This window comes from Apis cerana, linkage group LG3 (assembly GCF_029169275.1).
Source record: "Apis cerana isolate GH-2021 linkage group LG3, AcerK_1.0, whole genome shotgun sequence".
Lineage (NCBI taxonomy): Eukaryota > Metazoa > Arthropoda > Insecta > Hymenoptera > Apidae > Apis > Apis cerana.
Window position 1 is genome coordinate 1,753,681 of NC_083854.1, and position 27,332 is coordinate 1,781,012.

Sequence of the window (27,332 nt, forward strand, 5' to 3'; positions counted from 1 at the left end):
AAAAAATGAAAAACGCACGCACTGGAAATTTGAGCGTTGATTTTTTACCAAGCGAAAACCGTATTTGAAAAAAAGAATTGAAATATTCGTTTATACTCCATGTATCCATAAACTTTCTTTAAAATCAGAATTTTTTATTTATATGTTTTTTTTATAAATAATATAGAAAATTTTTTGTTCGTCAATGTACAATTCGTTGTAGAAATAGTATTTATATAACATGTGATCATAGAAACACGGTGAGAATATTTGACAATGCAGTGGAACTTTGCTTTTATATAGACAGGATAGACGAAGCATTTTGAAATAATTTTAAAGTATGCGAAATTTTACATTTTATATTTGTATATTTCTTGTTTGAAATTCGACATTCTTATATGTTTGAATAAAAAAAAAATATATATATTCCATTTAAAATAATAAAGATGATTTTTTTTTCGAAAATAAATAAATCGCATAATGTGATGTAATTTTGTAAAAATTTGTTCGAACAATGCATGCTTTGGAAATTATTCAAAAATGTACAAGTTGGACAATCTTAATTATTGCTGTTTTATTTCCAAGATTTTCTAGAAAATTTTAAATATCCATTATACACGCGTAAATATATTAATAATTAACATTGCCATATAATATGCTTAATTTGTCAATAATTTTTAGATTTTTTAATCTGGACATCAGAAAACTAGCATAATTTAAAGTTTCATTCGTTAACATATTTTGAAATAAGTTAATTTTTGAAATTTTAAATTCAAATATGAGGAAAGACATGACAGTAAAAAATTTTATTAAAAAATAAAATTAAAATTACCTGTAATTAAAACTTGTGATTGATTATTATTAATAATTTTTTGATAACAACTTTTGATTCTTTTCTATGCTAAAACAGAGTTCGTTGTAATAAGTAATTCATTTTTATATAACAAAATAATAAAATACCGTTCAAATTATGTTCAGCCATTTTCAAATTCAAACGCGCAACAAATACATTAATTTAACGGAACATTTAATTACCACGTTATCACAAATAATCAATCATTTAATACAAAGAACTGTAAACAAAATGTCTTTTAGTTGATATTAAAAGAGATCGAAGTTAAGAGTAAGCTTCCTGAACGAAGAGCAACAGTTTAATATATTACGATATAGCAGCAAGATTTTTCACGTGTTTCTGTAAGGAGAAACGGTTTCGGTAATCGTGGAAAACTGTATGGCAGCGGGAATGGACCATTAGATGTGTTTTCTTCGATATCGAAATTGCGCAAGCGCGATACTTGGCAACTGTAATGGGGACGGTTATGGATTTTCGGATTGCATGACCTTTTCATTTCGCACTCTTTCGCACTATTCGCGTTTCGAATATTATCGTGGACTCAAGCCTATTAGAACAGGATATAATCTCTATATTGTGCACTTTAAGAGAAATTAGATAATGCACAATTTGTGACATTTTGTAAATGTCTACGAGAGAAAGAAGGATGTTCAGAGAAAGTTGTTCATAATTTTAAATAACATAATTTTTTTTTTCTCATTTTTTTTTATATTCCAATTTCTTATAACTCTCGGGAAAAAAAATTGATACGAAGATAGTGATAAGTGATAAAAATCACAAAGTGAAAAGTATGTGAAATAATATTCAAAATTCAAAATTTGTTATAATTGATATTTTTCCTTTCTTTTCCTTCGTATATACATTTCTATTTATGTCTGGGTTTTCTTATCGATTGTAAAAATTAATTTGGTAGTTTTACATTAGAATCATATAGTGAAATGTGTAGGAGGTGATATATTATATCGTGAATTAATATTTGAATACTGGAGTATGCGAGAGATTATTATTGCATATTTGTATTATTGAATTTGATTGTTTTTTAATATCGTTTTAAATTTAATATTTTAACTAGTGTGGAAAGATATTTTATTTATTTGATTTATTTATTTAACAATTTTCATACGATGAGTCAAATAATGAAGAAATTTAATTTTATAAAAATATCCGAACACAACCAATTGGTTGTAATGAATCGTTCATTTCTTTCTAGTACACATCGTTTGTAAATTAATATTAAATTTATATAAGTTTGCATCTGAATATTTTTGCGGTGATAAACTTTCTCCATTATTTAATTTATTCTAAAAAAACTGTGTTTTAAAAAATAAAATTTATGTTCTTATTAATTACAATCTAATATGTTGTTATTAAACAAAAAATTGATTGAATAACATAAATATAAATTGAAAAGATTTTTGTCAACTTTTCGTTTATTTATTATTACAGAATTTAAGATAAATTTCTTCTTGCAATATATAATTTCTTCAACTGCGAATTTTTGCAAGTCGATTTTGAAATTGTTTTCAATACTTTTTTCGTATCTCGAGATATATATTTTTTTTTAATACATCTTTGAAGAAAGTCAATTGATTATTAATCTGATGAATAGAACAATTACGATTCTATAGCGTATTTTGTGCTTGGAAAAATTTTTGAATTAGATTTATTAAAAAGATTTATTAAAAAAAAAAATTGAAAGTGATTTCAAAATGTTGTAAAAATGCATTCGCAAGTTAAAAATAATATTTCTATTTTGAAGGAAATTTCGTTTATAAACGATTGATTTTGTGAAATAAACAATTCGTGATAAAAGTTATTGAAAATTTTTTTTGTCAAATGCACATTTCAAAAGATTGAGAATCATAGAGATGTAAATTCAATCGATCGAAAATGAAATAATTATTTGATATTAATTAAAATTTAAAAACTAATACGATACTGAAACTAGTGAATATAAAAATCTTCGTAAAAACAATAATTTCTCACGTATCACATTATTCACTGTAATTACTTCAATCTGATTAAAAACGAATTTGAGAAAAAGGAACAGTTTATTGATCATGGAACGCTGCAAGTCTTTCAACCACACTTTTTAAAAGAGACAAAGAAATCATTTGTTCTTTATTTAACCATTTAAATTATAATCAATATTGCATTAACTTTAAGTTCGAGGCAATTCATTTGCAACCAATTTTGTTTCAGAAATTGATTCGAATATACTTTTATCAGAATAAATATATAAAATATCGATATATATTCGTAGAACACCTTTGAAAAGTTAATTTTATAGATCGATCAAAATAAATAAAAATTGGTATACGATAACATCGATTATTAAGTTATAAGCAATTCAAATGGAAGTAGAATAGGATTACATTATTCTATCTAGCATGAACTCGAACTTGTTTATAATTTAATAATCATATAATTCAATTATCATTTATTATATATCAACTTTTGCATTCGTTAAATTAGCCCTTGAAAGAGAAATATTTTAACATATATCGTGTGTAACTAGAGATAAATGTTAAAAGAAATGGATGAGAGAAAAAAATAATTATAAAAATAGAAAACATTTTATTTGGAGTAATTTTCGTACTTTCCAAATATCAATAAATATTCTCACAAGTTTCGATGAAAATCTTTCAATTGAAATTGAGTCGTAAACGTGACGTAAATCGAATTAGTTTTTATTAGCAATTAACTTTATCATAGGTAATTATAGATAACGTTGATTAGTTACTAGATCACTAGTAAAATTAGACCAATTTACGTCGTGTTTATTTTAATTATACGAATCTCAATAAATCATTGAAAATTTGTAAAAGGTGAAAAATTTTTTTTTTTATATATCGTCTAATTAATCTTTTCTTTTAAAATAACATATCCATCTCCTCTTCCTCCATTTTTTTCTTTCCTTGTGTACCGAGAGATCGAGCACGCTCGCACCATTAAGCGATAGAAAATACGAGAATGGATCGTGCAAATGTAATCGCGCGCATTTTAGTCAAATTTAACCGAACCGTTCAGACTTGTTTGCGTACACTTTTCTCTTTAAGCGCTCTACTCTGATGTCATTAAATCGGTAGAACGAGAGAGCCAATCCGTTCACCCATTAAATCACATGTTTCTTGGACGATTGATTTTGATAATAAATTTTTATATAACAATAACACGTTCCATAAATAGACTGTGTGGATACTTACTGTAAAGCAAGACGAAGCTCGAATAAAGATTTTTATTCTTCAAAACGTCGTAATACGTATATCATACTTTGAATATTTCACGTATGATCGATACGGTATCGTTGTATAGATTTTCATACGTTTAAATTTTGCATAAATGCATAAAATCGCCGTCCGGTGAAAAATTGAACGATCGAATTAACAGTTGAAAAGAAAGAAAGAGAAAGAGAAAATCTAAAAAAAAATTTACGAGGAAACAGGAGAAGCATCGCTTCTTCTACGATCAAAAGCGTTCCATAATTTCGAAAAGGTCAAGTACCACTTAATCTAAAGATAATATTGATATTTCCTCGACGGGAAACGATCGTTTTCCTTGCCACGCTTTTGCTTATACGTGGCAAACTGAAATATTGTATCAAAGTTGTAGCTCCGCTTTAATACTCACGTTCCATCGCGTGACCGAGACGCATTCGTTCAAGAAGTTTACGGTTATTCTCGTCAAGAAAGAGTCACCGACTTTCAAGCTTTGCCTTAACTCGATCGAAAAGACGTGTCGTGTCGCTCGATTTCTTTTTCCATTTACGAATGCGCTTCGTTTCGTTTCTCGCGAAAAATATAGAAAGAAAGAAAAGGAAAAAGAAAAAGAAGAAGAAAACGAAAATAAAAAATAGTCCGGTTTATCGTTATACAATTAATGTATATTGCTCGTCGAACCTGTTTTTAACGTAGCGAAACGTAAGAAGTGAGAAATAAAAGTTGGAGAAAGGGAAATCTCCATTGGTAGCGTGACATTAGTTCGATATCGAAAGTAAGTGTATACAGTGTGGGACGAAAGTATTGGCACAATTCTCCAACAAGGCTCTTCGATTTTCTTTTCTCTCTTTCTTTCTTTGTTAAAAATCTAATTTTAGAATCTAAATTTAAATAATTTATCATTGGTAAGTTAGCTGTACGATAAAGATAAATATTAACAAGCGTATGAAGAACTGTTTTTCGGCAAAACATGAACGTTGCTGTGTGTATTATTTTATAATATAAATAGTTACAGCATTAAATATTCGTTTTTTTTAACAAAAATTTTCACAAAAATTTGCAATGAAATTCGGAGATTTGTGAAAAGTGTCGTTAGAAAAATTAGGGTAATAGAGGAAATATTTTTGTTCGCCATTGCATACTTGCTGCAACAATACATTTATTGAGAAAGAAATAAAGTAATCGTTTACGAATTTCTTTATACATCTTCTATTCTCTGAGAATATATTTGAAAAATAATCTTATCGTTTATTAATGTATGAGCTGTCTTATCTGTCTATTTTACTTTAAGTTTCATACATTGGAAATGCATTCATGAACATTAATAAACAATAAGATTATTTTTCAAATGTATTTGAAATAACAAAGAATGAATAAAGATAAGAAATATAAAGAATCTCGCTTAATTTTTATCAGTAATTATACATATATAGTCTCTAACTATATATTCTTAACAATACGTTTTAGAATTATGATTGTAATATAATATTGACATTATTAACAAAAAAAAAAAGATATTAAAATATAAGAGAAATTTTCTTATTCTTCTTTAAAATATAGTTTATTATAATGTTATAAATTTTCTTTAAATTTTATAAGATTATATAATTTACAATTAAGATAAAAAAAGGAATACTTACAAAAAAGATTAAATAAAAACTTATCAGGTAAAAATAAATTAACATTTAATCATTTATAATTTACGTTTAAAATTAATGTCTGTTGGTTGAGAGAATATCAATTCAAGATTTTCAAAATTTTTATTAGTAAAGAAAACGTTGTTGCTTTTATCCCAATTTTTAATGCGATGTTATTATGCATTCTTAATATAATGATTTAAACTATTCAAAGTCGTTTTTTAATTCATAGTTATGTCATTGTTGCATCAAGTGCATGGATATTTTCTAACGTTACATAAGATGTTGCGAGCGTAAAACTGTATGCAAATAAAGCAAATAACAAATTACATCAATTTTGCAACTACTCGAACTATTTTACGATTTTTAATTTTTTCAAAATTCTTCTTATTATTAATGCATTAAAAAAATACATATATAAGAAGATAAATTTTCTATAATTGCAGTCAAACAGACAAATTATTGTAATTTACATCGACCTTGAATATAATCCGAAATAATTCGAAATAATATTGTTACATTTATGTCATCATGTGACTTTGAATTTTATGCATCTTCAAATATTAGTTTTTTTTGTAACTTTCAATCGAATATATAATGATATATCTTCAATTATCGAAGCATTTGCATTTATACATTATTTTACTATAAAATTTAAATTTGCTTCGAATCTCTCACTATAACATTATTTTTTTTTGTTACAAATTTTATTGCAAATAATACATTTTTCCATTTTTCCATTTATCTCTTTTCCAAATGTTTATTGTTAGTCTCGTTAACGACTCGTTTCTAATATAAAGATAAATATGAGTTGTGATTGAAACATATATTTAATCTATTTAAATAAATAAGCTTTGAAATCTTTTCAAAATGTCGAAGGAAATAAAAAAAAAATAATATGAAAAAATGAAAATAAACAGGAATAAATTAATCCTTTAATAAATTAAGGATCATAGCATGTATATATTGTGAAGAACGAGAAGTAAAAAGTGTTCGAATAAAAAAAGGAAGAAAATATGAATTAACGAATTGATTAGCGATTTTATTAATAATTATATGTATCGATGCATATAATTATCTTTGATTCTTTTGTCGTAAACATTTCTTCGATCCTGATTATTAGAGAACTTTTTACTACATCTTTCGATTTTCGATCTAATTATATTCTTTTATTAAAATTAAGTAATAAAATAAATATGAAAGAACTATTATCGTAGCCATATTTTTAATTTCTTTATGCTAAAATTTGTTCTTTTAGGAAAATATTTATAATTTTTATAAAATTTCGAAGATCGTAGCAGAATTAAAGTCAAGGTTATATTAATAATAATGTATATGATAAGCAATTGCCCAAAGATACGAATCTTGTGAACTTTAGATATCGATTATAAACAGATATACAAAAAAATATAATATATAATTTCTATTATCTGAAAATTTTACTAAATGAAACATTCTATTATCCAAACTATCCAAATTTATTCTATTATATATATATATATATATTTATTTGTAAACAACCACGATATAGAGTTTAATTTAACAGTAAATAAAAATTGACAGTATATATTGTAGCATTGAAACGTAAATTTGTACTTACTTAATGTTAAGTAAGCAGTATTGAAATTGAAAACATTTAAAAAATTGGTACTAAAAGAATTAGCAAAGCTATACATGATAATGGAATATCTACAAGTATTGGCATTAAAAAAATAGAAGCATTGGAAATTTGCAAGATGCATATTAACTTCCATATTAAAAAATTTGCTCTAAAAAACTGTGATATTTTATACAATATTATATTATCTTAATTCTACTGTAAATAAGTGTGTTATTATTTTCCTGAAACTATAAAATAATTCATCTGTGTTCTATCTGTATTCTTATCTGAAAATTTCTTTATTGAAATGATCTTTAATGAAGGGTTTTTAATAGAGAGACAAAAATAATATTAATTGTAAATAATTCAAAATTTATTATAATTATTGTTACAAATTTTAAATACATGATAATTATATATAAAATTAGAATTAAATATCTATTTTTTAAATAGCTTTTTGATAGACTAACTTTTTCTTAGTATATATTTTTCATTAATGAAAAATTGCAATTTAAATCCTAAAGCGTGATTGTAACGTTAATTCAGGTTGATTGTAATGTCATGATCAATATTCGATAAAAAATATTATTATCTTTTCTGCATATTTTGTCAAATGAAAAATTGATGCAATACAAAATTGAACAATACAAGTTTAAGCACATAAAAAATCCATCAAAAAATAATTTTAATTAATATATACCATAATTGTTATATAAAATAATTCTTAATTCAAGGAAAATCTTACAATTTCATTTTAATATATTATAATATATTTCAATAAATGCTTTGATTTTTTAAAATTTTTTAAAATTGTATCAACTGTCCTGATGATTGTTATACTTTTTCCGATCTAAATTTGAATATTACTTGACATGAGACGATAAAATAAATGACTACGACTCAATAATATCAGATAGCTATATATAATACTGTACTGCAAAATTTTTTATTATAATCACAATCACAATTCAAATTCAAATTACTTTCATCTTGATCTATAATTAAAACAGTCCTATTTAATTCCAATTTTCAATTTAAAAATATCATATGAAATATATAACAGAATAACGATAAGAATATTACTTATTCATATTCCAGAATCGTTTCGTATCGATAAAAAAATCACTTATCCATGCAACTATCTAACGCGGTGAAAATTTGTAAATTTGTCTGATCGCAACCACGAATCGATCACTGTTGCTGGATACGTACACATGTATCAACGTTTCAGTAGTATAGCTAGCGAGTAGAGCGCGACCCGTTTCATTATGGCCATTTACGCTATAACTACTGTGTATAGCGTCGTATGGGATACAGATCTACGTACGATGCAGCCAGCTCCGTATTGATATTGCTATACATTTATAACTAGTGACTAGTAGGTAAGGCTAGTAACTAAGCGCATAAATGGATAGGTAGGTTGGTAGGTAGGTAGGTTGGTGGGTTGTTAGGTAGATAGACAGATAGGTTGGTAGGTTGGTAGGTTGGTAGGTAGGTTAGACAGGTAGGTAGGTAAGCAGTCAGGCACGCAGGTAAGTAGGTAGGAGTAGTAGGATAATCTTGTGGAAAGCTAGGCTGCGGTACTCTGCGGTACTGTATGCCGCCATCTTGCTTTATCGATTTTAACTCCTACCCTCGGACTCGCTACCAATTCCCACATGTTTCTTCCCTCTCTTTTTCATTAACAATTTTTCCTTTTTTCCTCGAATATTCTCATATCGAACGAACGCTTGAAGCAAGATTTATATATATATATATATTTTTCAATTTTATTATATCGAATATCGCGTTTATATTACATTGCAGTGGGATCGTAATCGTATGGAAATCTTTGACGATAATTAACTGCAAACGAATAGTACGTGGGGAAAATAGATAACGAAGAATTGAGATTGGGACGGTATCAAGGGAATATTTTATTGATTAACTAACGAGATATACCGATGCATGACTTGAATTGAAAATAACTTGTGGCTTAATTCTGGAATAGTTATAAGATACAGAGAAAGAATCGAGTACGAAAATTGATTCTGTGTTAAATAGTTTTTCTCATTTTCTTTTTTTTTAATAAAGTTATTATTTCAATTAGATGATTTTAAATTACTCGAAAATTAATTAAAAATATAATTTGACTTTTCTATTTTCTTGTTTTTTCGATTACAACCAGATATGATCGATTGGAAGCCGCTATGCCAGGATGATATTTTCGAGATTTGATATTCTTGAAGCGGTAAAAGGTGTTCGTTTTAATCTGTAGGGGAAATCGATAGAGGGTGAAAGCGGAGATTCGTGGTAGATGTACGCAGCATAAATTGAACTCGATGAGACCCGAGGTCTCCCTTATAAGTGGATAAGCTTGTTGTAGTGGGTTTACCAAGTCTGGTTTGAATGTTCGATTGCAATAATTTGGGCTTTGAGAATTGAAACGATGTTCCTAACTTGAATGCGTTGTTTTATATTTCGTAAAATTATAATCGCGTTCTGAAAATTGTAAATACTTTTCAAAAAAGAAAATAAAAGAGTTATGGAATATATGAAATAAAGTTTTTGAAAAAAGAGAATATTTTACTTTTTTTCGATGAATTGGAAAATTGGTAATGATATAAGATTTTTAGAAAAATGAAATTTGTTAAAATAAATTTGAAAAATAAATTTTAATGATATGTAAATATCAAATATAATAATAATATCATTATTTTATTCAACGATATTCATATAATAAATTATATTTCGTTTTACACAATTAAAATGAGTTTACAATAAGCATGACAAAGATTAGATTCACGATTATAAATTCCGATTTTTAAGTCTTCTTTTTTTAACTTTGTTTTTGAAATAATTGAAATGTAAGTATTGAGATTCATTTTATTATTTAACAATAAACATGTATTTCATATAATAATATAAGTATAATGTACTATTTTATTTGTAATCATTATATCACAATAAAAATATACAATATATCAAATTTGCATTAATATTCGCATAACATTTCGATTATTATATATCTTTTTTAAAAATCGCAAAAAAAAAACAGAAAAATTGAAATATATACACAAAAATTTCCTGTTTTAAGGAAAAAAGAAACGTTCATTAAATAAAAAAAAAATACATTTTAATCGTTATTAAAAATCTTACTATTACATAAATTTAGATCAAAAATGGTTTCGTATTTATATTATATTCCTATCATTTAAACCATGAAAACCAGCTTTCAGATTTTAATATTAAATTCGCACTCTCTTACTCGATGAAATTATTTAATCGTAACAATTGGTCATAATATTTTTGTTACGATAGTGTATGTAGTTGGTTACCATATCAGTGCTATATCCGACAGCGTGTGACGTATTTCGCCTCCTTCCCTCTCCTTTTTCTTTTCATGAGGGTGAAACTCGGTTCAAAGGGGTTATTTTAGGAACAGGAAGGTGGCTGGCCAACCACGCACCGGCACGAATATTTAGAATCACATTCTCTCGTTCTTCTTTTATCGTTTCGTCTTTTTTTTTGGTCATATCCCGCGATATTTTTTTCCTTTCCCGATAATTTCTTGATTTTTATGAATCGCAAGTCATTTATTCCCGTTTTAATTTTCATTCGTAAGGATTGCCGCTAAAAAAGGTCGCGAACGAAGATGAATGTCTTATAAAGTAAAGAATTTCATTTTTCATCTTCCTATATTCCTTTCATTTTTCGATATTTCCTCATTTTCACGAGTCGCAAATCATTGTTTTTGTTTCTTTTTCTTTTTTTCATTCATAAGAAGAATTGTTATTAAAAGAACGAAGGAATGAAAATGAATGTAGAGACTCAAAAAGTAGAAATTCAATATTTAAAATAAACATCACGATGTAATAACAAAGATTTTGCTTTTTTTTCTTTATCTTGCGTTGAAAGCAAGTTATAGAATTGATTTTTAGATTAAAAAAAAACACAATGAATATAATAAATATTATTCAATGTTCTTCTTCAATTCAAATCTCGTGAAACTGTTTGTTGTCTCTCTTGGTTATCTATTTTTATCAAATATCAGGAAATCTAAGTCTAGATTACTAAATCGAGATTAAAAATAAATATATTAAATAATTCAAAATGTGTTATCTCATGATCACAATTTTTATATTTATGATAAATAAATAAAATAAATAAATAAAAATGAAAATAAGAATTCTTAATAATAAAAATGCACGTTGAAGCTTGATTTCATTCTTTCAAAATAATATTTTACAAAAAAAAATTATTCTATGCATAACTTCATTACACATTGCGTATCCAGATTTCATTAAAATTAAAATCTTTCTTTCTGATTTTGATAATATAGATAATATATGAAAACTTGTTTGATAGAGTTCGCATAAGATGCATAAAGATTTTACAACTGTGTTAATAGTATACTATTGTACGATATTACTATTATAGAGTATAATATATTGTATAAAGTAATAGCAATGTGTATACTAATAATAACGGTTTCTGAGTTCACATTTCTGATCGTATTTCAACGTCAGAGTGTTAATTTCGACTCTGTTTTACCTCACTCTTGTGCTGAGGTTAAGAAAAAACGAGATTAATCCAAGAGTCCGATATTTGGCACGTGTCGCAACTGCATTTCTCTAAACGCGTTTGCTTTTTTATATAGTTTCTTTTATCGTGTATTGTACATAAATGCAGCATTGTATAATCATATATATATATATAGTTTTTATCTTTTGATTTTCCCGCTAAAATTTAATCTTATATTATCTCGTGTAATTAAAAATAAATGTAAAAAATTCATTTATTTATATATTTTTATTTTTCTCATATTAGCAGATTATTTATGTAATAGATAAAATTTCAATTTACCGTGCAATCTTTAGAAAAAATCGGCTTGTAAAGAATTCACATACGATTTACACACATGGAAAGAAACATGTTGTGATTCATCTATGGATACTTAAATTTTACAGTAAATATTGCATATATGCGTGTGAACTGGCATTGGTATCAAATACGACTTACACCGATACACGAATCGGTTGTTGTATCGTTCTGGTCAAGCAAGCAAGCAAGGATTTACGTTTCAGTGTATGTAGACTGTTTGAAACCGATGCGCAATTTGAAACTATGATACTTGGGAGTCGTGTATTTTAACATGTTGTAGCGCATGTAAGCCAGTTTCAGGGACATATACCATTACTAATATCACGAATTCGCCGAAACACGTAAGTCGGTAAAAAAAAAAAAAAGATTGTGTATGGGAATCAAAAGGGGATCGAGATCATTCGAGATGTTCGAAAAATTTCAAGTTTTCTATTATATGAATTTTTTATTCTTTTTTGCAAACAAAATTATTTCGAAAGTCGGGTAAATAACGATAAACAATTTATAAGTATTCTGTGACAATGTGAATTTTTATTTATTATTTAATTATTAACATTGTAATTGACAGTATGCGCAGATTTTAAATTTATTTTAATTACGATTGTCATTAATTCATATTAATTTAACGATTAAACGTGGAGGAAAAATGATATGTAAAAATTCAATTTTTTTATTTACTACGAAATAGTAAATATTGTTATATCGGCTGTCTTTAAAATTGAGTTTCAAAAAAATTTTTAAATTTAAAATTCAAGATTTTTTAATAGAATAGCTTCTTTTTTTTCAAGAAAAAAAAAAGAAGAAGAAAAAAATCGGAAGAAAATGAGCAATCTAAGTTTCGAATAATTTGCGAATATAAAAATCAAATCTTTTCTAACAAATTCGTATTTAATATTTTTAGATTTTAATATTTCTAGACGAATTATTGAAATTGTTATGGATAAGATAGCAATAATTTATCAAGCTATAATAATAAATAAGCATATAAAACACGGGAACAAGCAAAGTATGATTATTGCGCGAGTGTTATATTCTGATCAGTTATGCCATAAAAATATTTATGCGTTTTAAATAGTTAATAAGGTACTTAAAATATATTCAAAATTAATAATTTCTCGCTATAATGGTTTAATAATAGCTTTACATATTTCATATATATATATAATCATTTATATCGACTAATATATTAAAAAGTATGATTTAAAAATAAAACTGACCTTCGTGTGTCCTTCATATATCCATCTGTAGAAAAATAACATCAAATTGTGTTTTCTTCTACATCGTGTACGAGTTATTTAAAATGGTCACGTTATGTGACCCTATATAACATGTATATAAAAAACAATACACACATCTGCATGCAATGTAATCCGACATATTTTCCATTCGTGTTCATTTTTCTCATTGTAATCTAATATATACGCTTCAATTTTTGTATATCAATTTTTATGTTTGTTTTGGCCTCTAGAATTGATATTTCAAAATATCCCAGTGATTATATTAATCCAATTTCTTAATTTTATAATTTAATTTCATCTTTATGCTTGTATTTTTTGTCAATTGTCGAAAGCGATAAATAATATCTTTTATTAAAGATTTATTCACGTTTAAAATATATCTTGTAAAATATATGTATATCTCTACGTATATAATTTTTTATTTTCTTTCTAAATAAATGAAAAATATTTAATATTTTCTTTTTTAAATAAAACACTTTTCTTTTTTAAATAAAATCTATTAAAAAACAAATTAAATTAAAAAAGAAAAAGATAAATAAGAATCTCATCTTTTATTTAAAAAATTTATTGCAGATATAGTATCGATTTTTAGAATATGTTATCACGATACACATGTACATACCTTAAAGTTATTTATATTTTTATCAACATATAACAGCATAGAAATATAGTCTTGTCTCATAAGAGTGATAACGATGTTATATCGTAATATCGTTTCAAAGAATAATAAAGATACAAGTTAATAAATTTGTAACGTATATTTTGTTTAGTATATTTTATCATAAGTTCCAACTGCGTGTAAAAGTGAAATTTCTTTATAAATATCAGTCGCAAATATTTAATTATATATTCAATGCTTGCCAGGAATGCAATAGCCCTTGCACCTGGACAACCAAAGCCAAAGGCAGCTGCAGATCGCTTGTTATATGTAAAATTTTAATAAGTATATCATTAAAAAAAAGATATTTGCGAAAATTTCTCGAAAATAATAATCGATAAATTTGCGTTAAATTTGTGACGAAATCAATTTTACTTTTATTAAATTGAATATTAATACCTTTGCTACGTATTAATTTTGTGAAATAACTTATTTGTGGAAAATATTCAATATCTTAAAATATATATATGTAATGTTCATTTTTCATTTTATGGAAATAAAATTAAAGATTAATTTTTTTTTATAATAATTCTTTAAAATTATTGGATATATAGATATAAAATTAAATATTTTGTATATGAAATAATATTATATTAAAAATGGCAGCATTATTTTGCCAACAATGTAATAACTATATGTATACACATATATTATATAACTACAGGTGTTTGTATCTAAGATTTAAATTTTTTACATATGTATTCGTTTTACATGCTCTTTTTACGGATTCAATGAAGCGAATAATTACTTCATAAATTCGAAACAATACTTCAAAAATTTCTTTAAGCGCTTCAGCTTTTAATCCTTTTTTTTCGTTAGCTATAAATACTGTAGGATCATCGATTCTTGATAAAAGTGAAGCGATATTAGAATTTTGCGTTCCAACAATTATATATTATCAGCTGGTTTCGAGTTTATAATAAATAAATATATTTCTGACTTATCCGACCTGGAACAACAAAAAAGAAACGAAAAACATTTATGTATGATCAAACAGGAAAAGAAAAAAGAACGGTCATAAACACGGCGTGAACGTGTTTTCAGTTCAAGGGAGCGCTCTCCGTTGCGACGCGACGCGGTAAGAGAATATCGCGAATCGTCCTGCTCGGAGGGTGGATGGCCGTAATGGTGGGGGTGCGTCGACCGCGAGCGAGTACGATAAACGTATACAAGAGAAGGATAGAAATGAAGGAGTGGGGGAAGGTCAGATCGCGCAGGCGCCAGCCCCAAACTTACCACGGGCGATCAGTCGTGCGTGGCACTTGACACGCGTTACGTCTTTTCGTTTCTTTACCTCGGATTCTTTTATGGATCACATCGCCTTCATCCATTCGCTTATACTCTGCTCTTTCGCTTTTGCACTGTCTTTTTCCTATTTCTCTCCTGCCTTTCCTCATTCTACTTCTTTCATTTTTACCCTTGTTGCTACGCTCTTTTATACTTTCGTACTTCGTTTTTGTTTTTTCCCCACTTTTTCCTCCCTCCTTTTCTCTCCTCACTTCTCTCTTCCTCTCTCCCTCTTTTCTTCTGTTTGAAATCCAATTCGATTCAACCGTTCGGTGTTGCGTTAACCAGAATAACAGATTCGATCGTTCCGGATGGAAATCGTGCTCCTGTCGTAACATTATATTGTAAGTGGCATTCAAAGAAAAATTTATGACGCTTTTCATGCTATTTTTGTGTAAACTTAATGTGTTGTGTCTTTCAACTTCAAACTTATTAAAAATTGTTACTTTTTCTTGTTCAGTGGTTTATACTGACAGGTGTTATAAATACGAATCTAGTCATATCGAAGAAACAGCAAGTCGGCCATGATTTCAGTGATTCGGTGAACAAATGAAGCTTGTATACTGTCATATTTTTGCTCGTGTTTTTCGATATCTTTGGTGAAGTTTTTCTCTGTGATAAGTGTAATCTTTGTTTGAGCCTTGAAAACATTATGTGTGGACCAACCACGTGTCTTCGAACGACGAACAACGAATATCAGGCAATAGAATTTCGAATTTCAACCGAAGAACCGTCCATACATTGTTTCATCTCGTATTTTTGAAACTGGATATTCTATTCATGTATTTCTTTTGTCATAATTATTCTCGAAAATATTATTGATGAACAATATTATCATCATTTAACATTATATTTTTTTACATTGCTTTTGATTTGATACTAGTGGAATTTTTATGGGAAAGACGAGGATCGATAATAACAAGGTAGGTAACACTGTTCTGTTACGAAAAATTCGATGTGTTTAATTATGTTTAAAAGATAAATTGAATGTTGAATCGGCCGTAAAATAGATTACGAAGAATTCTATATACTCGAAGCAATCCGTTCTTGATTTTCTTTTTGATCGTAAATACATAGACAGTTTTATGTTTGCTCTTATATTCTCGCTGACATTTTTATAGATAAGCTTATAAATGTTTTCTTGCTCTCCCTAAATTTTCGAAATTAAAAATTTTTTTTCTTGAGAAATATCTCTTTTGTTAAAAAAATATGGTCTTAACAAATTTTAATTCCTGGCATTCTTTTAAACTAAAATTCATAGTTTATGTATAATAGGATTAATTTATCGATTATTCTCTTCATAGCAATTCATAGTGAGTTTGAAACATCATTAAAAGTAAACTTCTTTCTTTATATATAAGCAGTTATATATTAATTTTTGAATTATTCTCAAAATATTTTTAGCAATATATGATTGAATTCTATCTTATATGTGTGTATCTCCTTATATGTGTATATCTTTGATAGTGTATACACTTATTAATTGTTTATATAAACAATCAGATAACAATCAATATGTATTATACATAATGTATAACGGATGAACTTTTCGAAAAACTTTCTTATGGATTTGAACGAGAATGATTTTTTAAAAATTTTCTTTATAATAAATGTATATATATAATGAGAAAACCAATTATAAGATTGATGTTACTATTATTAACTTCATTGATTAATCATTGATTAATATATTATAATTTTATTCAATTCATGCTAATAATTTATTAGTATAATAATAATTATTATACTAATAAATCTCAGACTGATATTGCCATTATCATATCTTCAATCATTATCTCAATCATTATATCAATCATTATCTCGTTTAAGTATTGTTTTATTATATATTTAGAATCTAAAATATCTAAACTCTTTTTAAACAAATATTAACAACAAAATGATGACTTCTGCCAATATTTCAAGTTAAGATTCAATTTTTTAATCGATTTACTCGTATATTTATTATGATGTATCAAAAAATAAATAATAGTGGTACATTTAACATAAATTATTCTAAATATATATATATATAGATAAATTTTAGTAATAGTAGTTACTAATTTTTTGCAAATATTTTGAAAATTAAGGCCGATAAGAAAAAATTTTCAAAATGTTGATTTTTATAATATATTTAAAAATCATTGAAATTGAAGATAAGCTAACAATTTTATTTCAAATAATAATTATTAAAATCGATGAGGAAATATAATTAGGAATATAATTAATTCAAAATAATTATCTTTTTGATTTCCGAAAAATTTTTTATATATAATTACAATGTTTAATTAGTATAATTGATTTAATTAATATAATTGGCGAAATGGTACTAATTAAAATGAGTTTAAATATAAGTATAAATTTAATTTGATTATCGTTAATTAAATAAAAATATTTATATCGTTATAAATCATTTTATACAATTTTATTATGTTTCGCGAGTTCCAAATCATAAAATTAATAAAAAATTTCGAAATTTTAGGATTTAAAGTTTAAATTTCGAAAAGTTTCGAAAATTCCAATTCTATATAGATGTGTCATAGAATAAATAAAATAAACTTGATAAAGCATAAGCCATGTGCTGAAATTTCATATTTGATTACTTATAGTTTTTTAAACTTAATAGAATATTCTATTGCATTTTGTTAAATCTTTTCTATAGAATTGGAAAAAAAAATTATACTATTTTTATAAATAAATATTACTTGAAGATATCATTTAATATTCAAATGTTATATATAAAAATCATATTTATTTTTTATTTTTTATTCGTTAATTTTTGAAAATATATTAAATTATTATGTTATATATATATATTATGTTTTATACAATAATACGATTTTAATATATCATATTGCGATAATATCAAATCTAAAAATTTATTCGAAATATTATAATATTATATTATTTAAAATACTGTTTTCTTATATTTCAATGAAATAATTATTTCAAAATAATATTTATATGAATTTTTATTAAAATGTATGCAAGAAATATTATTTTTTTATATAACCATTATTTAAAAAAAAATTTATTTCCAAAATCTTATTAGAAGAAATAAAAGTCTTTATTATATCTATTTCATACCTATTTCTTTTTACGAGATACAATCTCTTATGAAATAAATATGTAAATATTTATTATCTTTTATTTTATGTCATTTATTCTTACAAAAGGAAGATTTGTTGGCATGCATTCCGCGTTAGTAGATTCTTCGTCTGCTGCAGTGTTTCGCAACTTATGGATCATAAAATAATTTCCGAGGCGCTATAGTTATTTTTATTTATAATTATTTATTTAGAAAATTTTCAAAATTTATTCATATCAATATAAAGAAATAAATGAGAATATACAATTTAAATAAAATTGAATTTTAATAGATAAAAATAAATATTTTTCAATAAAGTTTAATTATAATAAATGGAAGTAATTTATACATTGATAACAATTTTAACATTTATTGTTGTAAGATCATATATTAAATAAATATTTTATATTTGCCAAAATTAAGGTAAGTTTTTAATTTTTATTTATTCAAATTTTGTTTCTAATTTTTCTAAAGATTAAAAAATTAAATTTTTTTTATAATAAACTAAAATTAACAATAAAAATAAACTTTTTCTTTTATATAAGATGTTGCAATTTTTGAATCCATAAAGATTAATAGGAAAAAATATATAAATTAAATACAAAGTTCATTTATTATATTCATATATTTTCAATATATAACACGATTATTAAGAAATTAATAAAATTCGATGAATATTTCACATTTATTTTTATTGAATCTCGATTTATTTTTAAAAATAAAATAAAATTGATTTAACTTTATTATCTCAGCATACCAAGTCTTTTGAAGATTTCGGTACTTCTTTGATATTAACTGTTAATATACAAAACAAATTAAAAATAAATTAAATATTTATATATTTAATTATTATTTAATACAATAATATAAGATTTAACACGAAGCACAAAATCCTTATTTTTTTATAATTCTCATTAAATTCAAAAACATTCTAACAACATTATAATATAAAAATATATAAAAATAAAAAATATGAATTATAGAATTTTTCAGTTGATTCTAATTGATAAAAAAAATCGACTATCTTGATATGTTACGAAAAATACATTATTATATAATTATGAGAAAAGATTTGTTGCAACTGATTTGTTTATTAAAAAAAAAAAATGTTCGTGAGAAAGATTGGATCACTGAAACCATATGGCTGTTCGCGGAAATTTAATAAAATTTTACAAATGATTGGCGATAGGAAAGCACTGAATCGCATAAAACGATCGTTTTAACGCAAATCGGTCGCGCACATATGCCATATGTTGAAGAAAAGCATTATGGAAGGGAAGCCGGTCGCTTCTCTCAAATAATACTAGCACATATAGCACTTGGATATTGATTTTCCAGCGACTAGTGCTGTTGTAAACTCGCCTGAGACACTCGTGTCCAGTAATGGTAATTAACTATTGTTCTTTCTATTCACCGTCAGTTGTCCGTTCGTATGTGATTGTATCGCAAATATAGTGCGTTTTACATGATTCAAGCATTCAACAAATGCATCGTTGTAGGGTATATTATATAAAAAAAGTGGGTATGTTTCGTTTAAATTATAAATTAGAAAATGTAATTGCGTTAAAACTGTGAATTTCATCATCTCGCAAGCATTATTCTTGAAAAGAATAAGATAGAAATATAAATACCTGTAATTAAGATATTTCACGTAAAAAATGATATACAAATATAAATAAAAATTAAATTTATCTAATGTAACTCTTAAATTTTTTTATGAATTAAGGTAAAATCAAATAAGTAAATATTGAATAAAAAGACTTTTTCTTAAAATTTAATTTTTCAAAAGAGATAAATTATATGAAGTGGCATTGAAATATTAAAGTTAAATTTCGTTCTATATGTATAATTACAATAGATCTATAATAAATTAGACTTCTAAATTTCAATTTTTTCTTATCTTTTTTAAAATTCTTTGAACGAATAATTGAAATTCTATTATTTATGCTTATAATAAAAATGTATCATATTTAGATATTTACATTTTTTCTTTAATTGAAATATATTAAATTACCACGCCATTTTATTTCTTGTCATTAAATCACTATCATTTGACCAGATTTATCTTAAAAACAATTAACATGTAATATTCTAACAAAAAATAATAAAAAACAATTCTTCGATAACATTTTTATTATTCATAAACAAAAATTACACATATTAGGTAAAAAATTAAAATTAAAATTTCGATGGTAGATGTGTAATAGATGTATTTTTTTTCTCAGTGTTAGATTTTGATATTTCTAATCTATAACGTGAATTTGAAAATTGGAGATTTGATTTTTAATAATTTTAATACTTTTAATATATGTCAGAATATTTTAAATCATCTTTACAATTCTAAAAAAATATTTGCAATTCTTTTATTTAAGATTTCTCTTGAATCTTTTCATTGTATTCGTGTTTTTATTTTCAAATCAAAATCATTTTTTTTTAAATTATAGTCTCAACTTTTAAGCTATACACGCGTTCTATAGATAATTAATAATCTTTTGTTTTCAAAACAACAATCTCGTACGGAAAAATCCGACATTGCTTATTGGCCAATCCAATATAATACTGATTTTCGCACGATGTATACTTGCCATATGTTCATGATTCACAAAATAGATATTTCATCTATATTTCATCATATTGGTCGATAGAATAACATGCACATTCCATCCAACATGTTATCACAAGTAACATGAAGAATCTCGAGGTGTGAAATATCATAAGATAAGTCTTTTGAGGTCTTATATTTATTTCTGACTCACAATCAAGAACTCTTGCGACATCGTTTAACAATATTCTTAACTGTCCTTTTTCTATGCAGGAATAAAATTGCAGTGACTCATAATGAGTTGCTCGTGGAAAAATTTGTTTGTTGATGAAAGAATCCCTTTGAGGGAAGTTGGAAACGATCTCCAAAATCTCAATATTCTTTCGTGTTTTTTAATATTAATTTTAAAGTATTAAATTTCGAACATTTTGTTCTATTTCAGTCTATATATTTATATATTAAAGTTCAAATTTTAAATAACAAAAACATAATAAAACTTTGGAAAAAAAAAAGTTGTTCCATGTCACAACTCATTATCCTCTACATATTCACAAAGTTTCGTTAAAAATAAAAAATTGTTTAGCTATTTTCGCGAGCTACTGGATGTTACATTATGACAGCCAATGTATCAATAATACACGCATAATTTTCGAAAAAACTTTTAATTGTACTTGAAAATATAAAAGATTAAATAAACTTATTTATAAATATTAATTTTCAAACTTTGCAAATTTCACGTTTCACATTTGTAACAAATGCTGTAACGTTTGACCAAAATTGAGACCAAAAAATTAATATCTATACTGAGACAAAGAAGAAAAATTTCATTAAGAAAATTATACAAATGAATAAATCAATTAAATATTTCTCTATATATTCATAGAAATTTTAGACTTACTTTTTAGATCAAACGTGATGTAAAATTATCATCACGATCCAATGAATCCTTTCTTCTTCTTTGCCAATTATCGATCACAGGATGCTATAATTTCTTATCTTCCTACACATGCTATTAATTCGTTAGAAAAACGATAAATTCAATGTACATGATAACACGAGCATCTTCGTTATCAATTATAGATTACATTAAGTATCTTCATTCGTTTTTTTATTATTCGACTAAACGATCTAATTCTTCTGATCTATCAACAAATCCTCGCTTGTTCAACTATTTATTATATTAAGTAATTAGGTATTAAGTAAAATAATAAAAATAGCGGTAGAAAAGCGCTCGAGTTTAAAAAGATGGCGAAAGATTGATGGTACGAGGAAGGAATCTCTCTCAAAAAAAAAGAGATGGAAAAGAGCAGGGTGATTTTGGCAAGGTACCTAGTGCTTTGAGCGATAACTCGAATTAAATAGCCCGTGATACTAGAATGAGCTTCGATGCGCATCGTCACGCACGAGCTCGTACCGTTTGTGGATTATTATACACGCAAATGTATATAACCAATCTCCTAACACGGCTCGTTTCCGTTATATTCGTTTACATATTCGTTTACATCTGTGCTCATATTGGACTTGCTTGTTTGGAACGCGTGAAAAGATATATCTTCTATTAAAAAATCATCAGATACATATCTATTCTTAATAGATAGAATTCAAGTTTACACACTTTGATTGAATAATTGTTTCTTTGGTTATTACGTGTGCAAATAATGTTGTTTTAGAAATCTAGTTTCAGTTGCAAAGAATCATATACACATATATTATAAAATCATTGTAATTGCAACTTGCAGTATTTGTAAATTTCATGTTTCAATTTCATAAATTTATTAACAATTTAATGTTAATAGATATAAAATTTAAAGAGGTTTATTTATTCTTAATAATGATAAAATATATTTCTCATGTTAAGTTTTTAAATAAAATAATGAAATTTGAAATTTCACTTAATTATAATATAAATAAGTTACAGTAGAAGAATTGAATGCAAGAATCTGCAAAAAAATTACAATTTTTTTTTTTAATGTAAATTTAAAGTGAAATGCATCTAGAAAAATGTTTTATTTTTTATTTTACTTTCTGTGTATTTGAAAATTTGAAAATAAGATTAGAAGTGAAACATTTAGAAACTATTTTTATTACAAAATATTTTATTTAAAATTATTTTATTCGATGAAATATATTTTTATATATTTTATTCGCATTAAATTACATAGAGAAATTTTTCCATCGAAAAATTTTATAGATAATTAATGAAATGTAAGCAGCTTGAATCTCATTTTAATATATCTTTTGTTATTATTGTCCTCTTAAAAAACATTTGAGCTTCTTGTAAACATCATGGAATAAATAATGATATGGATATCATTCTTTATAACAATTAATAATTACATTAGATAAAAATTCTGTAGAATAGCTCTCACAGAAATTAAAATACAAGAATACATATTATAAATCAAACAATAATAAAATTATTTTTCAATATTTCGAGTAGTATAGAATTCTATTTCTTGCACTACATTTATTAATTAAATAGATTGATAAACAAACAATTTGTAAAAAAATAAATCGCAAGAAAATTCTTTCTCACTAAAATAATGCTACTTATTATATACAGAAATATAAAGCATAATAGTAAAATATGTTACATTCGATTACTCTTTGCAAAATTGTTGCAAAGATAAATTAATATTCATAGGAATATTTGAGGAATTAAAAAAATAAAATATCTTTCGAGAAGAAAATTGTTATCCTTTTATCCATTTCTTTTTTAATAAAATTACGTTTTCAATAAACCGATGTTAGAATGACCTAATAAATATCATTTGCACTTTCTTCCACTTTACAATACCTTTCTTATGATCCTTAAACCGATGCTCTTAACGATTCAAAGAAAATGAATTATAAAACGCTTAGCCGATCGAAATTATAACGATAGCATTAACAGCATCATACTTACAATTAGTTATCTATTGTTGTAACTTCGGCCATTGTAATTTCAGTCGTCCAAGGATTGCTTTATCTTTATCTTTTATTTTTGCCCGCTATTGATAGACACTAAGTATGGTGATATTAGCTCATCCGTTATTATATACATTTTAGGTTCTGACCGCCGCGATGTGTTTATGCAAACAGTTGATAAGTGACAGACACATAAGTATTATATATATATATAATATATATATAATATAAACTGGTAATGTAGCAGAGCAGTACTTATGTAGAGTACAGTGTAAATTCAGTAGCATAATACGATCCATAATACGTCAAATGCGACACATTGTGTTTAGAGACGTGATTGTTCGCAAGTTTAAGATTTTTCTCATAGATTTATTGAAATCGTTACTTTATGGTTGACTTTACGAAAAATCGTTATATCTTAGTTCGTTTTTAGCTATTTTTTTTTTCTTTTACGAATATCTCAGAAGATTGATAATATAAGAAAAAAATTATTCAAAATGTTTATTTCTATATTCGGTATATTCAAAAATCATCGAAATCGAACGCTGATTAAATTATTACCTCGATTTATTTTCTTAGATTATTTTTTTTTTATTTGCGTGAAAGAAAATTTTTGGAGGAGAGAAGAAAAACGAATCTTTAAATTTAATAAATTTCTTTGTACCAGAATTTTTTAAATTTTAATTTTAAATTTAAATTTTGTAAAATACAAGCTGATACAAAATGTTACACGTGGTAAAAAATCGAATGGCAATAACGCAAATATTGATTTACACATCACTGTTCGCATCTAGAAATTTTTACTGAAATACATGCGTGTGTTGCGTTATCGCAATTGTTATCAATTTCACACAATAATCGCATTGAGGTAAAGTATGCTGTACTAATTGTATATATGATATTTTTATCTATAATGTATACGTATAGTTTCGACTTGGATTAATTTAGATTAGCAAAGTAAATATTTCGACCTTGCATTGGACATTTTCTTAGAATTGATTTCCACAATTTGAAGGAAATAAAGAAGCTATTCGTAGAATTTGATCATTATCATAATTACGCATTACTGATTATTATGCATTGATAAAAAATGAGAATTAATTAAATTGTTTTTATAAATTATAAAAAAATATTAATTAGAAAAACATTGTATTTTATTGTTCGATTATATTTTTAATAGTAAAGGAAACTTGCCTTTAATATTCCAGATTTGCACAAAGAAGAGTAAAATTAATTTTAGAAGCATCAAAAGGACTTTGAAGTTTTAATTTTTTTTATTATTTTCAAACACGTTTTTAATTTTATTTTGATTATATTAATAATAATATTTTTTAAATTTTGTATTGTAATTTATTGATTATATGATATGATATATGATATGATATTTTAAAATAAATATGTAAATTAATTAAATAAGTTTGTTTTTATTATTTTAATATTGTATCAGATTTCACTTATCAGGGATAAAGTAAATTCAACTTGAAACATTCTTTGCAAGAATATTTTAAGAGATAATTAATTCAAATATTCAGGAAAAACGTTCCTTCCTCAAAATTATAAATATCATAATATTCATAATATCTCTCTTCTTAAGAAATTTAATAAAGCAAATATTTTTTAATAAGTTTTTATTTCCTTTTTGGGAAATGTTTTTTAGGAACATCTAAATTTTAATTATTCATTTAAAATACTTTTCGCTTACATAAATTTTAACGTTAAACGAAATAAAACAACTAATTATAAATAAATCGTTTCATTTTTTTTTAAAAATAAAATATTATAAGATTTTAAATAAAATTAAATTAAAGAGACAAAAATATAATGATAAAATTATTTCTTGTCGTGTTAATTATATTATTTTTTGTCAGTCTTTTTTTTGGCTGTTCGAATTGCAGACAGGATCGTGGAAAAGTTTATTTAATCATGCAAAACATGACGTTTATTTTGCCTAGATGTTTTCTGCGAATAGATTATGACGTGCTAATATATATCATAATTTATAATAATACACAATAATACATAAGAAATATTTTGAGTTGAGGGATATTATAAATTCTTTTGCACAAAACGTTTCGCTATGCAACGTTTGGCAGCAAAATAACACAGAAAATAGAATTTCTTTACTACGCGCTGTATATATCGTTCAAAATCTAAATTATTACGTATTTTCTCAGGAAATCTAATAATCGCATTTACTATTTTGTTACACTTGTGGACGATCTTCAAACCCGACGTTTGCGTTAATAATACATCATTTTATTCAAAAGTTTGGAAACAGTTAATATCTTGCATAAAATGAAGAATCTTTTGTAAATAATACGAAAGTAATCATTTATAGTTAAAAATAACGTTTATCGATAAATGTTTATCGTCAATTATTTTCGTGAAAAGAAAATCAATGGAATTTAATTTAAAATTCGTTCAGAGGTAATGGGAAATAAAACGTAATCATTTCGATAAAGCAAATATTTGATTTTTAACTTCCACTCATGCGAGATTTAGTTTTAATAAATGTGACTTTGCAAAAATATTTTTATTTGAAACTTTTAATCGTTTTTTTTCACTAATTGTGTTTGTCAATTAAGAAAACGATAATTATTTTACTGGGTTTTTACGTATAATTATTATCGTTATTTGTCGCCGTACTAATAAATTTTCTGTCACGTGATCTCGCAAATAGAAAATCACGAATCATGTTAGCGTTGAATATCTGTTACATGTATTCTAAAAATATATTCGTCCATCGAAAACGAATTATATACGTAACTTTTCTAAAAATGTCATCAAGAATTTCAATTGAATGTAAATTTTCTTTTATAACTGATCTCGTCATGTAATTTACATTAAATTACTATATCGATTATTTATTACTATATTATAATTATATTCATTAATTTGTTTTTCTAAAAATAATCATCTTTAACAAATAAAGAATTAGAAGATAATTGGAGAGAAGATATCTAAATTTCTCGTTAAATTTACGAACAAATTGATACACATGTTTCTGTGAAATGAATTCAATATGAATTTCATTTGTCAAACTAAATTTAGTTAACCCATACAATTTATCACGTTGCTCCAATACATTATTTATTTTTATCTTTTTATTGATTCAACATCTTCACTAATTATTACTGTATTAATATAATAAAATCGAAGGAAAATATTTTCAATTCAATAATGCCATATATTGTTGATACGTAAAAATGAAAAAGTATACACAATTTGACACGTTACTCCAATACATTATTTACCTTTTTGATTCAGCATCTTTCCAACTTTTTCACTAATTACTATATTAATATAATAAAATCGAAGGAAAACATTTTCAATTCAATAATGCCATATATTGTTGATACGTAAAAACGAAAAACACAAAAATTGCTATTTTACTCTACCGATTCGTTTCATTATTTATCAAATGGCGCCACGATTATCTCTGCATAATCGGTAAATTAAATCGAG

General features: G+C 25.1%; 1 protein-coding gene and 1 long non-coding RNA gene across 8 annotated transcripts in view; one reads left to right on the forward strand and one right to left on the reverse strand.

The window, feature by feature from the left end:
• LOC107997013 (stress-activated protein kinase JNK) overlaps nucleotides 1–27,332 on the forward strand; it is a 141,160-nt gene that overhangs the window by 15,192 nt on the left and 98,636 nt on the right. For 2 of the 7 annotated variants that reach the window (XM_062073339.1, XM_062073340.1), the window contains exon 1: nucleotides 16,238–16,256. The exons of 3 other annotated variants lie outside the window; for them this stretch is intronic. The gene's annotated coding sequence lies outside the window, so the exon portion shown is untranslated. Of the gene's footprint in view, nucleotides 1–15,538; nucleotides 15,678–15,700; nucleotides 16,257–27,332 lie in introns of those variants that run through there. 2 more of the 7 variants (XM_062073345.1, XM_062073342.1) reach the window with 2 other exon arrangements.
• On the reverse strand, nucleotides 14,616–15,455 carry LOC133665874 (uncharacterized). Its single transcript, XR_009829314.1, has 2 exons — nucleotides 15,283–15,455; nucleotides 14,616–14,995 (listed from the first exon to the last, which is right to left on the reverse strand). It is a non-coding gene; the product is annotated as an uncharacterized LOC133665874 (long non-coding RNA).